Genomic DNA, 6,974 nt, shown 5'->3' with positions numbered 1-6,974 from the left:
CGTTTAAAAGTTAACTAAAATTTGAGTTTGCTTCTTCATCAAGGCCAATACAGTGTTCTATTAGCATTGTCCATCGGATGGCAATATTGAGAAATTCTCGCGGAATGAATTACCTACGAATATAAAAATACGACCTGTTGTAATTAACTTTCTATATCCATTGGTATCCAAATTGTTGCGTGCGATTTACGATCAATGTCACGCATGAGCTTCTCGGGACCAGCTCCGAGCACGGCACGTCTGGCGTGACTACTGCTACTACGCCACTCGGCACTTAGGGAACTTAAATAAAGTTTTGATTATTTGGTTTAAAATTTTCATTGATGTGGGCAGTAGAAGTGAGCGCCAATGCAACCGAAAGGATTGTGTTTAGATCAAATATATTCCTGTGTTTGCTCTCGGGATAAAAAAAAAAAATTGTCTTTGTAGGCAGACGAGCATACGACCCACCTGATGGTAAGTGGTCACCGTCGCTCACGGACGTCAGCAATGCCAGGGGAGAGCCATTAAAGTACCATTTCAGTAAAGCAAATATTTTTATATCATCCAATATGAACTATACAACTCAATGCTTTTTGTTTATGAACTAATAATCAATGGAAAAACTGCCCAAATGTTTAGACACAGAAGCAGGGCATTTCGTATTAACTTTTGTGAGTATAATTAATCCAAGTTGCATCAGTTCCATTGGTGATGCATTGGCGTAGGTTGGAGGGAATGGATGGCAAAATAAATTAAAAAAATATATTGTACGGATTTCCCGGTTCACGCAAATTTTATTTATTCTTTTGTTATTTGGGGTGAAAGTCAAGTGATCGTTTGCTGACCGTGTCTCATTGTAAAAAGTAAGTCTGACAGTACGATACAAAGAACCAAAAACTTCATCTGTTGTCTTCATGTTTGCATTAAAAGTACAGAGAGCTTTAAGCATTAGAAAAGAAATATACTTATTTACCTGTTTATGTTTATTTTAGGGGTAATTTTTAGTTCTTCTCAAGATTATCCGACATCAAGAAGAGTAGTGATAGGAACAAGGTTTTTTGTTGTTTACCAACTGGTCACAAGACCATATTTAACGACACTTAAAATAATAATAAAAAACCTAAAAAGAAAGTATAATCTGAATCAACCGAGACAAAGTCAAAGGATTACACAACAAAGCTATTGGCTCACAAAAACCGAATAAAATACTACAACAACAATGAGCTTTGAGATGTACATTTTTAAATTTAATTACTTCCATTAACTGATTTTTAAATATAATCTAGAATTAGTCGTGGTGGAAAAATTAATATATCTGAGTTATGATTAACTGCAGAATATCTTCAACCGACTCAATCTATATTTAATACAAGTCACATAGTAGGTACATGGTTCTTCTTTCTAATTTTATTATAAAGTTAAAGGCCCAGAAATAAAAAAAAAAACAAATAATTATAAAGTTAAAATAATTATTGCTAGGTATGCAATTTCAAAACTCTTACATACGAGTTATATATTGTTTCGTATATTTTTGACATTATACTTTTTTCAACCAGAACTTCCTTTGCTTCAACCGCTTTATTTAAAAACACATAAAAATACAGAATACATCTAAAAACGTTTTAGACATTTCACAATTAACTTTGACACGGGTCAATGCGTTTGATGTACTCGTAATTCACATGCATGAACATTACAGGACTATAAAAGCTTCGTTCGCTCATTAAACGGTAGTTCTTTGAAGTGGTAATTAGAGGCAATGCTGAATTCCATCCCTAGGCTGTATCGAGTCCTTTGATTCGCCGCTGTCAGCTGTCATCCATCAGTCTGGGACAAGTTGCATGTGCATGCCATTGTGACGTGCCCGCGAGAGTCCTTCGACATGCAAATAACGCGCGATTTACATGTAGAGATTTTATTTCTGAGATGTCGTCTGTAAACTCATTATACATATTCTATTCCCAGCTGATGAGGTCATGGTTAGTATGGTTTTAAGCAGTATTGGACAGTATCGTTAGGATGTTTGTGTTTATAGCCTTTCATAATGTGACACGTTGATGGGAATCGACAACCGTTATTGCACAAGAGTGAGGAGGATATTGAATCTTCAGCAATATGGTTGTGGTAGCCTTGAAAACGAAGAGTATGACATTTCAGCGGCAGAAACAGGCCGAGTGGTGGCCCTCTTTTTACTTAACGCAAAAGTTTTTTTTTTCCGCAAAAAATCGCGCGACTATCAGATCTACTAGTGTTAGCAGGACGTTACGTTAAACGAATTCAAATTTAACGGTAAACATTGAGCGGAATGCAACAAAACGTCTCCGTGTCGATCTTGAGGTCAGCGCGCGGTGTTGTCACAAAAACCATTGGGCATCGGCATGTTTTGATAACGGTCGGAGCTTTAGAGACGGGGTATTATAATTCACGAACAAATTATTGTCGTAAAAAGCTGCTAGTTTATTAATTCTATGAAGTAGTATTGAATTTAAATTCTGAATGCTATGCTTCGGGTTTATTTGAGCTTACTAAATGTTGAAGACCTGATGTTGATAATTAATTTCGGGCGATCAAGGCAATTGACGGCCGACTGGTGTATAGTAAGTGACATGGTCACTACACAAGGGGGCGCGGGTTCGTATCCCGCCAAGGGATTATGTTTGTATGATAAATATAAAATGTCTTTTCCAGGGTTATGGACGTATATTAAATATATATGTACGTGTATAATAAAAATCTTACATTTATTTCCGTTATCTGTTACCGGTAACACAAGTTTTTTTCGAACTTAGCACGGGACCAGTTAACGTGGCGTGATTGTTTGTGAATATTTATTTATTTAATTCTAATTAAAGAAATTTTTATACATGTAAGAAAGAAGGTGGGTGATGGAATTCACGTTGTGATATCTATGGGACCTAACAACTCGTCGACGTATCCAAACAATAAAAAACCTTCAAAAAAAATTCGTGGCACAGTCGAAGGCCGGCGAGTTTGCCTCATTTGCACGAGCTAGCATACATTAGGAAGCGCTAAATTTGGTTTCTTCTGTCGATATCAAAGAAAAGACCGCTTGCAAGCCAATCTAAACCTAACTTCAACTAGAGTAGAATTCTAATTCATCTGAAATGAATTTTGATGTGAATTTAGTATGTAGGAGAATCATGAACTAGCCGTTAAGAGTATCTCAGATTCAAAAACGGACAACGTTTTTTTGTTAGTCTACGGCGCGCATAGCATCGAAAAATAACAAGAAAAAACCTAGATTTAATATAATTGTAGTAGCTACTTTATTTTTTTGTTGTAGATAGATGTCATCACAGACCAATAGCAGGTGCGGCGATCTTATGAAAATATTGGTATCGTGACGAGATAAATTGTTTTTCTTCCAGCGACACAGCCTCGACACTACACTGGAAAATAATTAGTATTCATTTAATTACAATCTTTGAGAAATTAGGTGGAACTTTGCTTAATTAATGTTTAATTGAACTAATTAATTGACCCATGAATACATTCATGATTTTATTTAGCTTTAGATTTAATTTTAATTAAGGTTTAGATTAGAGAAGAATCGTAATGCTTCAATAATTTTAATTTACTCAAAGTTAAATAGTATAGAGCGACGAAAAACTTCCGATAACTATTAATTCAAATTCAATTCAAATTCAAATTGAAAATCATTTATTTCAACTTAGATGTCAGCATAACACACTTTTTTTTTTTATTGCCCTTGTAGGCAGACGAGCATACGGCCCACCTGATGGTGAGTGGTTACCGTCGCCCATGGACTTCAGCAATGCCAGGGGCAGAGCCAAGCCGCTGCCTACACTACTACACTTGTTGAATGTCAAAATATAAATAACAATGTTAACTCTACCACCGGTTCCAAAAAGAGCCACAGTCCTGAGAAGAACCGGCGAAACAAACTCAGCGTTTTTTTTTTTTTTTTTAAATATTTACAGTAAACGGAAAAACAAGTCAAAAAATATAATTAAAAAAATAATAATGAAAAATGAAAATGAAAAGGCCAGGAGCGAACGCCTCATTCCCAGGTAGTGCCATCTAGTAAATAATCCTAACTTTATAATATGCCTTGTTGCACAAACGTTCCTTGACAGTTTTCTTAAATCTATGAACAGGTAGTAATTGAACGTTTTGTGGGATCTTGTTGAAAAGTTGTACACCCAGCCCCCTAAAAGAGTTGCTTATTTTCTTAATTCGAGCCGCCGGCAACGCAAGTCTATGTTTGTTCCTAGTGTTCACATTGTGCAAATCACAGACTCTGGGGAATTCTTCAATGTTTTTATTTTCGTCATAGAACAGGATTTATAGCTGGAGCTTGGACCTCAATCGTAAGTTTAAGGTGAACCTTCATTGTAGTACCCACAAACCGTTCATACTGTCTTCCATATTTAGCGGAACTGCGTTTGAAAACTAGGGTGTTTTTTTATGTCAGAGATAGAAAATAAAGTAGCAAACAGTTGAATAATGAGTAGTGGTTGGGTGTATTTACCAGTCCGCATGGGTAGGTACCACCATCCAACCCAGCTTTACAGCGAAGCAGTCATGCATTCCAAGAATCGTCGCATTCTTGGAGTCCGTAATGTTTTGTACGAAAAATTAATTGAAATTAGTTAATGCGTACAATTCAATTTTTTTTATTGCTTTGATGGTTAGACGAGCTCACAGCCCACCTGGTGCTAAGTGGTTACTTTGGCCCATAGACACCTACAACGTAAATGCGCCACCCACCTTGAGATATCAGTTCTAAGGTCTCAGTATAGTTACAACGGCTGCCCCACCCTTCAAACCGAAACGCATTACTGTTTCACGGCAGAAATAGGCTGGATGGTGGTACCTACCCGCGCGGACTCCCAAGAGGTCCTACCACCAGTTCAAATTTGTGATCAATGTCTTTCTAAATAAAAGTGTAATAGTGTTGCCACAATTTACGTACCGTTGTTTGTTTCTCAGTTAATAAATTTAAAATAGAGTAAAAACTGTAGAATCTAGCGTCGTATGAAAGTCATCAAACGAACACAAAAATATGAACAGCTCTTCATAACGATCTCGTAAACGCTATTGTAATTATCATTTCATGACAAACGAAATCGTGATCATTATTATAATTACATCGAATTATTATGACAATTGAATCGATGTAACGAGACCGGCCTTGACATTGTTGGAAAAAAGTATTATAATTGAGATATTATATGAAAAGGGAACAGAACAGAATATGAGAAAAGAGGTTACAGTTTGCCGAAACTATATGTTAATAAAATTAAATATACTTTGATAATAACGTTGAATATCCATAGAATTCTATTTTGTAATTTAACAGTTCGACTTATTGTAGATGTGCAGGGAACAGGAAATAGGTAAACTTTAATAACGTGTTTAATTTACTTAGTTAATTTTATTGGACAAATATTTTGTTTTGAAATAAAATTATTTAGTTCGTTTGTGGTCTGCAAAAGTTTTTTTTCTTTTTCTTAGATGGGTGGATGAGCTCACAGCTTAAGTGGTTACTGGAACCCATAGACATCTACGACGTAAATATGCAACACACCTTGAGATATAACTTCTAAGGTCTCGGTATAGTTACAGCGGCTGCTCCACCCTTGAAGCCGAAGCGCATTACTGCTTTATGGCAGAAACAGGCAGGGTGGTGATACCTACCCCTGCGGACTCACAAGAGGTCCTACCACCAGTCATTACGCAAACCATAATAAAGTAAAAGTAATATATATATATATATAAAAGTAAAATAAAGTAATAAAGTAAAAGTATAAAGAATTTGAAATGTCAGATATACCTAGTCAGGTCATAAATTCTGTCACATGTTTAATGTAAAATAATTGAAACAAGTTTATTCATTATGTAACCATTCATATACCAAAATGAACTTAACAAAACATAGATTCTTATAACACTACAGTTTATTCAAAATAACCTCCGTGATTTTGAATACAGGCCTTCAATCTGCGCGCCCAGTCGTCTATCGCAGCACGAACGAGGTCCATCGGCGGCTGCCTTAATCAAGGATGTCTTGAGTGACTCCAAATTGGGATGAGGCTTTGAGCACGCCTTTTCCTCCAAGTGTTGCCATATCTTGTAATCTAACGGATTCAAATCTGGACTGGAGGAGGGCCAGTCTTCGTGCCGGATGAAGTCGATTTCACGCGCCGCCAGCCAGTCTTGTGTGCTCTTCGCTCTATGAGCTGGCGCCGAATCTTGTTGCAATACCCAGTGCCTGTTATTGAACATGGTATGAGAAACAGGTTCCACAAGGTTCGTCAGGACTGTATTTTGATACACAACTGCATTCGTTTTTACACCTTTCTCACAAAAATGTACCTCTGTTAAGCCCCAATAAGAAACTCCCAACCATACCATGAGCGAGGATACAAAATGACCTCGTTGGACACGCGGAATACGGTTGCTCGCTTCTTCACTACTGTGTGCGTACACCTTATCATTTTGTTTGTTGTAGCTCTCTTCTACGGTAAAAATTTTTTCATCCGAAAAAAGAATTTCCCGATATTTTTTTCCCGCGTACCGCTTCAACAAAGCGCGGCATCTCTTCAGTCTCAGGTCCATTAGACGAGCATTCAAACGATGTCCTGTTTTTCTTCGATAGGCCCGAAGCCCTAAGTCTTCATTTAACACCCTTTTCACCGTGGTTCTGCTTAACCCCATCTGAAGGGCCAACTGTTTCTGCTTACGTTTGGGATTTCTTTGAATTCGCGCCTTCACAGTTTTTATCCCTGCTGGAGTCCTAATAGACCGAGGGCGACCACTTCTTGACCTGTCATCTACACTAGAGTGTATCTTCATTGTATCGTTTGATGGTACGATAAACGAATCTTTTGGTTATATTCAAATTTTTCAGTATGTTAAAAATTTGAATTGGCGCGTAACCGCAACGATGTAACGCAATAACTGCAACACGGTCTTCTTTAAGCGTCCACTCCGTATTTAAAAATGAG

At 37.0% G+C, this 6,974-nt stretch overlaps 1 long non-coding RNA gene across 1 annotated transcript; it reads right to left on the bottom strand.

The window, feature by feature from the left end:
* Positions 1–3,241: 3,241 nt before the first annotated feature.
* On the bottom strand, positions 3,242–5,249 carry LOC134199915 (uncharacterized). The gene is made up of 2 exons (XR_009974578.1): positions 4,940–5,249; positions 3,242–3,392 (listed from the first exon to the last, which is right to left on the bottom strand). It is a non-coding gene; the product is annotated as an uncharacterized LOC134199915 (long non-coding RNA).
* Between the last annotated feature and the right edge of the window lie 1,725 nt (positions 5,250–6,974).

This window comes from Bombyx mori, chromosome 12, assembly GCF_030269925.1.
Source record: "Bombyx mori chromosome 12, ASM3026992v2".
In the NCBI taxonomy this organism is placed as follows: domain Eukaryota; kingdom Metazoa; phylum Arthropoda; class Insecta; order Lepidoptera; family Bombycidae; genus Bombyx; species Bombyx mori.
The sequence above is the reverse complement of the archived record's forward strand: the minus strand, read 5'-3'. Positions and strand labels throughout refer to the sequence as shown.